Source organism: Phaethon aethereus (assembly GCF_964289735.1).
Source record: "Phaethon aethereus genome assembly, chromosome: 3".
Lineage (NCBI taxonomy): Eukaryota > Metazoa > Chordata > Aves > Phaethontiformes > Phaethontidae > Phaethon > Phaethon aethereus.
In genome coordinates, this window is record NC_138576.1 from 2293169 (window position 1) to 2307842 (window position 14674).

The 14674-nt window shown below is 41.0% G+C and overlaps 1 protein-coding gene across 1 annotated transcript in view; it reads left to right on the forward strand.

Annotated features, from left to right (window-relative positions):
• The window catches only part of HMBOX1 (homeobox containing 1), a gene marked incomplete at both ends in the record, with an annotated part of 113309 nt that overhangs the window by 5662 nt on the left and 92973 nt on the right, over positions 1–14674 (forward strand). The window lies entirely within an intron of this gene.

A 14674-nucleotide genomic window follows, 5' to 3' on the forward strand; every position in this document is an offset into this window, starting at 1 on the left:
AGTGCTTTACAGAGATAGCGGTATTTTACAAATAGAGAAACTGAGGCACGAGGGCCAAGTAACTCACTCATGGTCACATACTGAGTCAGTGGCAATTGAACATGGCTGTCTCTTCCCCATCTATATTGCACTTTTACACCTGTGATATATTAATATATATTAACCATACAAGGAATTAATTGGCTGGTCATCTGGTGCACTCAATAAGAATACCTAAGTCAATGATATTTTTTACAGTGATGGGAGGATTTCCCATGTTCCATTGGCTTCTGTGGTTTGATGCTTGTCATCCTTATTTATTCAGTTAATTTTATTGCTTTTAAATCCATTAGATTTCACTCTGCCGCCCCTCTCTCTATCAGGCCACAAGCACTACAGAGGTAAACTTTCTCGCAAGACTGTAAGGGATGCTCCTTTTTCTTGCATACTCTTTCTTCTGCTTTGTTTAATAGGAGTTTTTCAGTGTTGGACTTCAAATCTATCTCAGGAATGCACATGCATGTTTGTTATTTGTTTTGATTCAGCACTGTGTTAATATAGACACCAAAAGGTTGAACGATTACTGTTTTGGTGCGCTTTTAAAAAAAAAAATCTATAACTGATTATTCTACCTGTCTGTGTGCAGAGTTCCCTTTCCCAGTTCTTAATCAAAGCTGTGTGCAGAGTCTGAAGTTAAAGACTGCTCTTAAAACCGGGAACTGCTGTAGTGCAGTGCTTCTGACAAAGTGTGTTCTGCTTTATCTTTCCTGTGCAGCCAACCAGAAGGTATGGAAGTGAGTTAACTCTTTCTCCAACAGAAGTCCTTTATGAATGTTTACTCCATAATTTCACGATGGTTTCAGTGCAGTTGCTAGCCTGAAACGTCTATAGTAGGCATGGCCCTTCAATCCAGTTTTATGTACGTATACACCAAAATTACTTCTGCAGTATGGCTTGACAAGGACCTAACGCTGTGCGTATGTCCGCGGTACGTTGGTGAGTACTTCTTGCGATGGGTGGAGTGTTGTTTCCAGGTCTACTGAAGAGTTTCTTGCAGCCTGAGGAAACAAATTTTATTACCTGCTTCATGCATGGAGGTAGCATTCTTTTGTTCTCCATAATAAGATGTCTATTTTAGGCTATATTAAGTTTATGTGAACCCCATTCACTGCTGTGGTGGTAGAGGAGGTCTTAATATTGGGCTAAGGAAGTAATTTACAAGGCAGGCATACAAAATACATTAATTATGTTTGGCTCTAAGCACCCCCAGCTGAATCTTACTTGCCCTGAATTCTTGGCATCAGTTTTCTCCCCACTTTTGAGTTAAGATAAGATGCCTTATTTTCTTAAAAAAAAAAAAAAAAAGTCAAAACACTGAATTTTAAGTTCACCAGTATAAAAAAGTTCCTACTGCTGAAACAATACTGTAGGCTACTCTTTCAGTGAGCCTGTGACCAGCCAGTTTTCTTCTTCTGATAAGCCTATGCCCTATCAACTGGGAAGTGTAGCATATAGTCATTTCCTGCATTTTGAGCTGCCGGTTTCTTACGAGCTCTGAAGTAAGCACTGAATCTGCTTTTTGTTCTTCCAGTGGTCCTGTAATACTACTGGCAGCAGAAAGCATTTAGTTAGTTCATAAAATACAAGCACTGTTTCTACTTGGGTATTTATTCTGACCTTTATTTTGGACAGTTTCTCTGCCATGATCAGATTCTCCGATTACAATGTCAGCTTTCACTAGAAATCTCTTTGTGATCTAACTGGCAGGGTTTTGGAGTTGGAGCAACTGGGTATGCAGCAGCTCTGACATGTGAGTAGTGCTCAAATGTTGAAAAGGAAAGTTCTTCCTGGCAATGAGATCACGCTGGGCTCTCATTTCTAGGCTCTTCCATAGGTCTTACTTTATGACCCGGGGCAAACTTCTTGACTTGCCTGTGTTCCAGTGTGTAATAAGAAAATAATCCTTTCAGGGCTGTTGAGGTGCTTTCACATTTGTAAAGTATTTGAAGATTCTTGGCTGGATGGTAGTGCATGCTGCTGCTCTCGGTAGCATAAACACGAATGTCGTAAGTGTATTTACACAGAATAAGAACTAGTTACTTAAGCTAATAGTGATTTTTCATGCTGCAGATGGGAGAGGTAAGTAGCTCACTGCAGTTTTCTCAACTAAGTTGAATTGTGCATGGTTTCCAGACATTGTAGCCTGTCGTTCTCAGACTGCGTTTCATGGGGGCTCCATCTGATGGAGCGGTGCTGTTTAGTGATAAGTACAGCAGTCTGAAAAAGAGGGAACTCCCTGAACTTGAAACTTATTCTTTCCTCTTTAATTTCCTGGTCCATAGAAGGAGAATGATGTTAACATATTGGAGATTCATAAAATTTAAGGCGAGAACGGACAATTAAATTGCCGCCTCTGATATGTTTTATATGCTTTGTATCACAAGCCTTTAAATTTTAATCATTTACTCTGAAACTGAGACCAGTAACTGATGTTTGGCTAAAAACAATTTGAAAGCTTTCCAGCCTTGAGTGTCCATCATTGGTAATTTCAGACTCATCACTTCTCTTGGTAGTTTGTGCCATCTCACTGTTGAAAATAAGTGGCTGATTTCTAATTTGAATTTGTCCAAGTTCTGCCGCTGGTTCTTGTTACGACTTTCCTGACAAGATTAGAGCCCTTTAGTATCCAGTACTTTCTTTCCATGGAGGTACTTACACTGTGTAATCGAGTTACTCGATTGATAAGGGAACAGAGTTGAGCTTTTAAGTCTCACTCTGAGGCATTTTCCCCAGCACTCAGATCATCCGGTGATTCTTCATGGTCTCAGTTTATTTTTAACATTGTGGAAACCAAAAATGGTGGATGTTCCAGCCTGTGTCTGATCCATACTGAATACTGAGGTGCGATAGCCCTTTTGCTACGCAGCCATTTAGAAGGTTCATAGTAGCCCTTTTGCGCAGGGAAGTCCTGTTTGTGAGCCTCGCTGCTCCAACACCGAGATTCTTGCTAGTAAAGTCTGCCATTTAGTAGTTGCAGTCTGCATTTCTTAGATTATAAATTTGCCGTTGTATTCACATGTGTTTTGCTTTCCTGAGCTAAGTTAAGGTAGGTATTCAGACTCCTTTCCTCATAATAATTTACTGTTCCTATAGCCCTCATGTCAGTCACAGATTTTTATCTGCAGTGATAAAAACGTTGAACTGCATCAGACCTTAAATTTAGTGACAAAAAAATTAGCATGATGCAATCCCAGGAAGTAGATTAAGAACTGGCTAACTGACAGCTCTTGGAAAGTACCAGTCGATACGGAGCAGGCGGTGTGGATTTCCACTACAAGTAAAGTACACTCTGTGCACATACTTTCTTCTGTTCAACTACATTTGTAATCTCAAAGAATGAATTTAGTCCTTTATCAAGACATTGGCCATTAAAACATGCTGACTGGCACTATTCATGTCCCTGTTCTCTAATTTTTTACTGGAAAAATAGACATACTTCTTTTTTCCTGTTGGTTTGCCTGGATTGATACCCAGCTGACCGCTCTCCAGATTTACTCCATCCGCTTTTTGAGCGTTAACATAACGTGAACATCCACCTGGCCTGGGGTTTTGCCCTCATTTTCTAGAGTCCCTCATTAAAAAAGAAAAAAACCCACCTTACAAGACTGCAAAAAGCCTGCTTTGGTGCCTGTTGTGTAGGCTGATCTCGAATGTTTCACTCGTAATGGATTTGCTGAAAATCATCTTTTATTACTGACGAATTAGAAGGTAGTTTGTGTGATAAAAGCCTGTTGCTCCAGTCTAGCGGAGAGCTGTTCGCGGTAATCCTGCTTCTCCCTTCCACTAGAAAGTTAGGTTTTAAATTTTTCTATTTTTTTGAGGGGGGTGTGTGTGTATTCAATCTTGCACTTTGGTTAGTTAAGAGGAACATCCCAAGACCTTTTGTTCCCGAATGTCTGCAAATATAAAACTGTAATGGTTTTGGGGCGGCCGTGGGCATCTGCTGGCGGGTTGCGTAGCGTCGTGGAAGTGCAGACCTTTCTAACTTTTGCAGACGGCTACTTCTGAAGACACTTGTGAATTATCTTTCAGTTCATTTCATGGGCATAATTCTGATAAATATTGGTGTCACTCCTCTGTCACACTCAAGTAAATTCTGTTTTATTCATAGCAGCGTGCCTTCTTTTTGTTAAAAATGCAGCTGCCTTCACTTGCTGGCTGTTCTCTTGCGTTTCCCTTTTCCTGTCCCAAACTGATTTAACTTCTACTCCATGTTGCAGCTGAAATCAGCAGCACACACAAATGTCTGTCTCTATAGGAGAGGCAGTATTTTTGCTGTTGCTTTTTAGGATACTTGGATAATACGGGTTTCTTGAAACAAATGTCATCTAAATACCACTGTCAGTAAGAAGTGAAGTGTGCTGCTTTGGGGGTTTTGTTTTGTTTGTTTGTACGTGGAGTTTTTTTGGTGTTTTTTTTTTTTAAGGTAGGTGTTTGAAAGGACTTGCTCTATGAGAAAGTCCCTGTTTTGAAACCTGCAAATTCCAGGCAGATAAAATGCAAAGAGGTTGGGCAATTATCGGAAGTTTGGGATGTCTGCTTCCTTTCTGGCTATCGAGTGGGAAACCCGCCATAGTGATAGGCCTGCAGGAAGGATTTGGAAGAGGGAAGAAAGGGAAGAGGACTGAGGCACAGGATCTCGGAATCTGGGAAAGATATTGTAAAAGAAGGTATGCCATTTCTGCTCCTTGCAATCTGAGGTGTGGCACTGTGGAAGTGTAAGGCAAGTAATGGAGACTCAAAAATGTGTGCCGTTTTGTTGGACATAAATATTTCTTACAATGCAAGCCTCTGAACTCAGCCAGCGGCTTTCCTGCCTCCCAGCTAAATCAGTATCTGATTTTTCTGTTCCTCTGCTGTGTTCTTGCAGGAGTTGTTTATTGACTGAAATTGTTTCCATATGGCTGCAATGTAGAGCTTGATTACATTAAACGTGGCGTTTTCCTGTGGCATTGCAGTGCTATGGAAAGATCATCCCGCTTTCTCTCCTTCCAACCTCCCCTACCTCCTTAAAACCTTGGGTTTGGTACATGTAACTTGTTTGGGTATTATCTTCCCCCACCCCGAGGCTTGTAGAACTGGAAAACTGGGATCCAGTTCTTTTTGGGTCTTTGCATTTGATTGCTTAGGTGGGTTATGTTTGCGTATAAATTGCTCATAGAACACTTAAGATGAAGATTAGAGTGCCTGGTTGCAGTTCAAGAGCATTAATGGAGCTGGGGCCCCAATGTGTTAACCACTAAACAAATGTGCAGACGAGAGAGTCTGTACTTCCAAAGAGCTTACTGCCCGTTTAGATTGTATTTTCCTTTACGCTGATGATCAATTTAAATACTGCTCTGAGAAGGTGTTAAAATTCCTGTACTTGGACACTTCAGGATGCTAGAGGGCCAGATTCACTTCTTATCTGGAGCCTGGGAGCTATGCCTAGTTTGCGAAAAACAGATCAGTTTAATAGCAAATGGATGCACCTGTATCTTTGATAAGAATAAAAGCTGATTGTTGGCTGAGTTAGCTGATAAAACCATCAGTGAAACATCTCTACCCTCTCTTTGCAATTATGCTGCCTTTTATAAACGTGAGTTTATAACCTGGATTCAAAATTTGGTTTTCATTAAAAATGTTTTCTATTTAAATAGGTTAAAATATATAAATACCTCTTTCTTAAGCTTAAGCCATCTGATGTAATGCCTGCATTTCTTGTAATGTACTTAAACAGAACCTAGGCAATGTATTTTTACTGCCAATATCTCGTATAAAGTCAAACCAGTGAAGTGATGGTAGTCGCTCTTGGCTGAGCACATGGAACCAGAATCTGATGAAGCAGTAAACCAGTTTTTGACAGAAGTAGCCTCTTCTGCATGTGCGTAGAGAATATTTTCCTCATTTCTGTATATTCAGATAGTTCAGATCACTGACTATTTAATTCAAAACTGAGAAACCACTTGGGAGCTGTAAATGCAGAAATGCTTGTTTTCCTCGCCTAACATAAAGTAGAAAAAAAGAACAACGAGGAAAGAGGTTCACTAATACCGAAATCTTTCAGTGGAGGACACAGCAAGGTTCAATTCCCTTAATAAAGACAATTCATTTGTTTTCACTAAAGCATTTTAAAATGCAAACCATGTTTCCGTAACCCTTTTATGCGTCCAGCACATATGATGTATCATTCAAGACTAACAAAACTGTAATACATAAAGGCTGGCATTTTAAAATTGTTTTATAAGCAGTCTGGCTAACAACCCAGGGTGGAAACTGCAACGCAGGTATGCTGTTCAGGCCTTTTCCTCACTAGAGTGTGAAGCTCCCTCCAGTCTTTTTTTAATTCAATGTAAAATGAAAGCTTCAAGGGGAGAAAAAAGCTTTCCTAACCCAGTGACTTGCTGGGTGGTGCAGGGCACTCTGGGGTGTTAGATGTCTATGAGGCTGGTTCAAGCTGCAAGTTATTTAAGTATCCTTCATAAGTTACAGGTGTTTGACTAGTGAGCTGGCAGGTAAAAGGAAGATGGTGACCGTGAAGCTGTCATGGCCATCTCCTCTGCTTTTCCTTAAAGGATTTGCTGCTGCCCAGTACTTGGAGTAAAGGCTGTAGGCACCTTGTTCCAGTTGGGATATTACAAGTCTTAAAATTGTGGTATGATGGAGCAACTTCCCTTCAGCCCACACCGGGGCACCTTGCTTCAACAGAAGGGTGGATTTATAACCTTCCGTTCTCCTTCATGGTTGTACTTCAGATGGCTGCCTGTCCAGCATGCTGGTTTTTGTGGATCCCTTGATCGATGGCTTGTGCGCATTGTGAGGCGAGAACTTTTCATGAAAGGTTGTGGATCCTGCAGCTGCAGCAGGATGCCTACAGATCCTGGTTTGTTTTGAAGATCTTTCTACTGCCTATTCTGCAGAATGCTGTGGGAAAGGTAGGCTGCAGAAGCCTTAGTTTTCCTCTGTCCCTCACAAAATACATGAGCTACATGGGAGCAGAAACAAAGGTGAATACATTTAGTTTTCAGTGTTGTCATCTTCACAGAAAGGGAGAAGAAAAGATAAATTGTGACTGTCGCAGACCTTGTCTGTTCTACTTCTTGCACATCAGAGCTGCCTTCTGCTTCTGACCTAGTGGATGACCAGCTAAAGCACAAAAAACACTTCACCTCTTTAAACCTCTCCTTTGTGCTAACGAAGCTTAGTTAGTTTGCTAGTTACTCTTCTGTGATTTCCAGGACTGTTGAAACAGCATGAGTTGATAAAAACTCTCTTGTATATTTTATGTGAGCTCAGATACTTGAATATCGAATAGAAGTAGTACTAAATATCTGCAATTCCCATTAAATTTCAATGCCTTTAAGGGGTGAGTCCTTAAAACAAGATGTAACTCATGTTAGAGGCAGTGGGAGTGCTCTCTGTTGGCCTTCACAAGAACTGAACTGGAACTATATTGAGGATATTTTCTTTTTTTAATTAACAGGAGATCACTGAGTTCTAGGTCCTTTCATACTTAAGAATAATTAATTCTCCATTGTTTTTGCTTTTGACAGACTTTTACTGTCAACCTTCCAAAGGAGACATTGGCCCTTCCTCCAATTATTTGATGAAACAATTTACTATGTGCAGCCTCCCCCACACACCCCTTTCGTGGTGGAAATCTGCTTCTGGTGTCCTCCTGGGTGCTGCTTCCCAACTCTGCTTTTTGCTCTCTGTCTCTTACAGATAAAAACCTGCACAGTGTTGGGATTGAAACACTTTTGTTCTCTTTGCCCATGGAAAAAAAAAAAAAGTGACTCATGGAAAAAGTCCACAGTGTCGGTCTTCTAGTGAACAGCATGTGTTAAATGTCCTGCAAATAACTGAATAAAGAGGGTGATCCTTCATTTTTCTTCTAATGAGAATTACTTCTGAGAAAAGACTGCAGGCTCGGGGCCGTACTGCCATTGCAGTATTATCAGTACATTTTGACTGCAAATGTGATTTCTTTTTTCTTAAATATTAAAGGGAGGGGTTATGACTTCAGAGGTATAATTGTGTGGAGACATGACTTCGGCAGACCTCCTAAACTCTCCCGCATTAATTTGGATGTGCTGGGTATGAGCTCTGTGCACTTCCAGCCACTAAGGAGAGTCTCGGACCATGACTGGTGTTCGCAGAAACCAGAGAAATTGCCAATACTGTGTCTGCTTGCTACTGCATCTTGAGTCTCTCTTGCCTATTTTCCCTGCTACTGTGGACGGTCTTTCTTTTGTACCTGTTCCTGTGCCATTTGCAGTCATAGTTCCCAATTCCAAACTTAGCTTAAAACCTATTTTAACTAACTTTTCAGCTCTGGCCTTAGTCAGCCACCTAGCAAACGTGACATAGCAATGTTCTCTTGGGTTCTGAAGCCACCATGCCAAAAGGTATCCTACCTCGCAGCTCTGAGACAGCTTGTCTTCGTAGGAAGACGTGTCTTTGTAGTCCAGTCATTACCCCAGCACCAACCTAAATCCAGATGGATCATCATGTGCCTGCACATTTATTTTTAGAGCAAGTTACACTGAAAGACTGTGTATGTGGGGGGTTTAGACCCGACAAGCTTGAGAGGTGCTATCCAACCTCCACAATTCTGTGGTACATGCAAATGAGGAAATTAAACTAATAGTTTTCATATTGGTACATCTCTGTGCTTTTCATTCTGTCCCCCATTCTTTCTCTCCCCTTATTTTTGAAAGGTGGACCTTTTAAAGCCGTTTATAATAGTTCTTGAAGACATATTACTCTCTCTGGATTTAACACCATGGCTGGTACAAGGGAGGATTAGAAGCCAGTTGTTTAATTGACATTTTACATGGTAGACTTTGAAATTGTGAATTCAGTGAGGCTTCTGCTTTGCTGCTCTTTTTCTACAGAGCAGCAGTGGTGCATGCACACAGTACTTCTAAAAATAAGGGTGTATGTCATGAAAGTATTGCTTGAAGCTAGGCTCTGATCTGCAGTAACGGCAGAGCTACGCTAATTTGTATCTCTGAGTATAGGTAGCTATAAAATAAGGTTTACTTAAGACCTGCAAAATGCAATATGGAGACTTATTTTTAACTGAACTTACTTAATTCACTGAACAGTAAGTTCAGTTAAGATCAGCTTTAATAAATGAATGGCTGTAGTGGTCAGATCAGAAGTTGCCTTATCTCTGGCACAAGGCATTCTGCCAGTCCTGGATGCTGAGGAAAGGCTGTAAGACCAGAGCAAACATTTGGTATCTCCCCAGCATATACTTGCAAATATCCTCACTGTGTGCTTCAAGCATTCGTTGTATCTTTTGTATCCCATCTTTTCCACTTAAAGAGAGGTCTAGGCATGTTAAATCCTTAATGGCCCATTTGTCTGGACAACCTGCCATCCTGAGCTGTGTCCACTGCAGTGTTTTCCACCTGCTTAATGTCACATACCTGGAGGCTAGGTAGCCTTTGTGTAGTGAGGTGCTCTTTTTAGTTCAGTTCCTAGTGAGCAAATGTCCTTAATTTATAAATTCAGTCACCTTTTTTTTTGTATTTGTTTGTGTCATTCCTGTTTTTCTGGCATCCCCGTTCAGTCCTGTCCTACGCCACTTATGGCATGAGCAAATACCAGTAACCAGCTTGCCATCCGCACCAATCTGTTGACAGGGCTGCTTGTTTAATAACTCTCTCATTCGGTTCAGATGAAGTTAGTTGGGATAACATGGACCTATATGTAACTTCATGCTTGATCTAGCCCATATAGTCTTGCTGAAAGCGTTTGGGGGAGCGCACCCACAAAGTTCTGTGCCGGCAGGGCTCTGCCAGTGCTCAGGCCTGGCAGGGAGGTGGGGGCAGGAGAGGCAGGGCATGCACGGGTTAGCCTTCCACTGACATACCTGCATTCCCAAAAGTGCATCTGCCTGCCCAGAGTAGGGTGAACATTGCAGAACGAGGGCAACGAGTGATTTCTCTCCATTTTAGGTCATCTACAAACATCTATAGGACTGTCAAGTTACTGTTTAACTCCAGCTCTGTGTACTCTTCACACGTAAGGACTAAGTCTACTGTGATTTAGAAAATGAAGGGTTGTTTTCTGACTTGTCAGTACCTTTTTGGTGTGATATGATTGCTATTTAGCTGTCATTTCTCTAACTTGTAAAGCTATCTCCAATGTGTGCCGTTTTATATCCCGTTAGCTCGCTCTTTCTGATGCTCATCGTGCTGCGCTGCAATCATCTGTCCTCTTTTCTGCCCCCTAATACTGTTGGATCTCTCTTTTAATACTGTTTCCTAAAAAACATCGTCCTATAAAATGCTGCTGCGTGAGATTATTTTCTTGGCTACAGTGATCTTTGTAAGTCCTGAACAAGGAAGCTCACATGTACTTTACTTTTTAATATTTTTTTTTTCCTAGATATTTATTTGATAGCTGTGGCTTTTGTAGCTGACTGCCTCCTAGGTTACCTAAAACTTTTTTTTTTTTAATTGGATATGTGTGAACATGCTGTTTCAAATGCTGTACGACAGTGAATTAAGGAATGAAATTAAATATGGCTTAAAGGTAAGTTTGACACAACCAGGCCGCTCTTAGCATAAGTATGAGGTAGCAAATACTGCGAGTTCTTTTTTTAACCAGATGTTCTAACTTGACTAGTCGCAAACAGGGGCCTACCCCTCTGCGGGGGTATGATTATACCGAGACAGCTGCCTTCAGGCACGTACGCCTTTACTATCTAGGAAACCACAAAACTAGTTACAATAGACAGATTAGAGCACTAAAGTTTTGTAACCAGAGCGCTTGCTTAACAGAGATTAACCTTAGGATGTATGGAATGTTTGATAAGATTGCTCTATAAGCTGACTGAAATTCTACCTCGGCAGAGGTGCATTTTTTTACGGTGCGGACCCTACGCTCTCCCCGCTAGTGAAAATAAAGGTGCTTTGGCTTACAGTCCGTCTGTGAGTCGGTTCCTTTGAGTCATTTCTTAAAAAACATCGTCCTATAAAATGCTGCTGTGTGAGATTATTTTCTCGGCTACAGTGATCTTTATAAGTCCTGAACAAGGAAGCTCACATGTACTTTACTTTTTCCCCCCCCCCCCTAGATATTTATTTGATAGCTGTGGCTTTTGTAGCTGAATGCCCCCTAGTTTACCTAAAACATTATTTTTTTATTGCATATGTGTGAACATGCTGTTTCAAATGCTGTACGACAGTGGTAATTCTTTAGCAGGGGGAAGGGGCTGGAAGCAGCGCTGCAAATGAAGTTCCCGTGAGTTGCATCATTGAAAGCACAAGGGTTAATATTTTTCTCCAGATGTTAATCTGTTTCCTGCTTTTAATGTATGCATGTGAAAAGATTTTGGTTTCTTTGTCCCTTTGCACTTGAACTAGAAACTGTAATCTATTTGTGGGGCATAGTAGAAAAGTTTGGGGGTTTTTTAGTACTTTTGGTTTAACAGTTTCTCTGTAGAGGAGGAAAAAACAGATTGAGACAACCTTCCAGTGAAATATAAAATGAGAGGACTGCAATATCTGAACTCAGTGTTGCCTCCACTAATAGGAACAAAGATGACAAAATAGATTGAATAGTCCTTAAATCCCTCTGTTTTGGAGAGACCAAGGGAAAGCAGTGGGCTGAAGAGAATAATCTGCAAATAAATGGCTGTGAATAACATTTGCATTTCTCCTTGCAAGAAATGGGTAACAGTTCTAATAGGAATGGGTTGGAAATGGGTTTTCTTAACCTTAAATGAGTAGCATGCTTAAATTTCATTGCTGCTGCTGATTTCTGTCCAAAGATTTCTGTTTTACAGCTGTTATTAAAAATTTATGGGGCAACTTGAGATCAAAGCAAATATATATTCTCTTTATTATGTAAACGTGGGTTTTGTGCAACATATGTGTAGCATCCATACACTCTATGCAGGAATTCTTGTTCTAGCAAAGGCAAACAGCCTTTACATTGTGCAGTCAGACCTGAGATGTGAAAAAACAGGCTTATATCCTACTGATCAATGGTGGTCTGATCTCTGCCTTCTTTCCTTATCTCCCAAGTAACTTCCGAGGAGAAGGAAGAGCTCTCCTGAGGTGCTGTACCTACCTGTTTCCTGGTTGAAATCTTGTGTCCTGTGCTGAGGTTTTGTCACACTTTTTTTTGTGTTCCGCATAACCGAGGTTTCTCACTGGTGTGCTGAAGGACTGCTGTGGACTACGTTTTACTTCTTAAGGCCTGGACTTGAAAAAATTTATATAGATACTTCTTAACCTCATGTGACAGATCATAGTCTCACGGTTACGGCTTTAGGCTACAAGCGGTTTCCAGGAAGGGGATGGCCTGCCTGTCGTGTGGATGTTTGTCGCTGGGAAGAAGGCAGCCCTCGCTCCCGGTCACGGGCTCCTGATAAATGCCTTCTGTTCATTCATATTTCTTCTCTGAATATCATCATCTTCTCCTTCGCTCCGACTTTGCTGCATACGAAAGCAAGCTGTCAATATTGGCATCTTTTCTAAAATTTTTAGGGTGGTTTTTTAAATTGTCAGCTTTGAGAATCTACATGTTATCTAACAATCTCAAATTTTACCAGGACCTGAGGTCTTACTTCTGCGATGAAAATGTTGCAGACATGAACCCTGATGGTTCCAATTCGAGAAGTATGAAAGTATGATATGAAAAACCTATGATCACATAGTTTTTGAAGGGTTGCGGTTGCTTGTATTCCGGCATCTCTGAGATTCATATGTGTCAGTTCTTGGTTTTTATTCCACTTCTGACCTGTCCTGTGTCTCCAGATAGCTGGTGGTTTCTGTGCTCTTACGTGAGCTATTGCTTTTGCACTTGACGGGATTTATGTATGCAGTCCTGGGTATAACATAGCTCTTGGTGTGCTGTTACTTTAAAGTACTGATAAAAAGACTGGTAAAATGGGGGAGGGAGGGAAAGCAAAAATCTGAAAAGCTGCTAGATCTTAAAGGTTAATCAGCCTGGTTTAAATAGCAAGCAAAGCTACAAGCATTCTTTTCTATACAGTGTGTTTTCTTCCATTCTGCTCTTGCAAAGCTGTTTCTCCAGGGGAAGATTTCAAGCTCCATAAGACTATGTTCTTATATTAGTGTCAGGACACAGGCTGAGATTATTTGTGGGAATATGTATAAACAGTTATATTACCCGGGGTTACTTTCATGCTTTCTCGCTAGGTGGAATTATGGCCTCATATTGCACAATTGCTTATCTATTACTCTGTTTATACATATCTGTATTTACAAACTCCTACCAGGGAACTTGTGTATGAGCTTCCCTACTAAGCGAAAAAGAAGTCAATGTAAATTATAGGGCCTGCATAGATGATAAAACCAGTCCTATTTATAAATATTATGACGAATATACAATAATATTCTCTCAAGAGGGGTACAGTCAGACTGAGGGTTGCTATAATTACTTAGTTGGTTAGTGGGTTTGGTGGTTTGTTGTTTTTTTTTTTTTTTCATTTGAAGACTATATACCCCTGTGCCTGTAAACGGCTTCCTGCACCCTTACAACACGCGAAGAATTGTTTCAGTTTTGCTGCAAGGAAAGAAGTGATCTGAGCAACCTGAAAGATGGGGGCACTTCCTAAAACAGATCAACCCCCAACACTGTCTTTGTTCATAGACCTGTTTTCTACCTGTTTATCATCTTTCTGCTAGTGGTTTTCACCTCCTCTGCTGTGCTGGTTTGACTGCATAAGTAGGCTCAAAGAAGGGCTGTAAAACTATGACACAAGGGAAATGGGTAGAAATGATAATTTATTCTTTTACATTTTCCCCTCTCTTCCAAATTGATTACCAGTTGTGCTTATGAAGCACCATTTACAGCACAGATCAAAACCCGAGGAGGTCTTGTTTAAATCTGTATCAAACGGCAAATTTCCGTATCGGTGTTAGGGTCTTGCTGACTCTTGGTGGTCTGTAAGGTATTAGAAGGGGAGCCCTGAAACAACTGCAGCAAAATTAAATGTTCCAGACTCTTCTTATGGGCTAGTTCTCCAGCGCTGTCGGTGCTTGCAGGCGTTGTCGGAGAAGTATAAGCTGAAGGGATGCAGGTTTTTATCAATACTTTTAATTAAGAAAATATTTGACTGAGAAGGTCAGTGGTTTTATGACTCCACCACTTCCATGTATCTTAGTGTTTGTGGAATACAAGGTGGCCCATGGAGCTGTTTGAAAAAAGTTGGACATTTTAAGGTTAAGAAACGTGATCGTAGCCTAAGGCAAAGGGAAGCAGTTGTGTACAGCACATCTAGGTAGATAACAGACCTCTTTGCCTGCATCTTACTGCATTAGACTATGTGTAAAGTTGATGGGTCTTGCCACCATCTAGGGTTGTAATGAGAATTAATAGTTTTCAGTGTGCTCTGGTGACGGAAACATATATATCTGTATGACTTAGAAAATGTGTATTGCTTTATTGAATAGCATTTGATTTTCATGTGCGGGGACAATAGCAGCTTTTTTTGTCTCACCCCATCAAAAGCAGAGCGAGATGGGCAAGAGAGCAGTTAGATGTTGTTCAGAGCAGATGGAAGCTGGACAGTAATGTGAGGGAGTATACTGGGGGTCTGGATGCGGTCTTTCGTAGCTGTAGCCGTAGGCAGCGGGGCCCAGGGTAATAGTGCTCCAGCGGCCTAAAA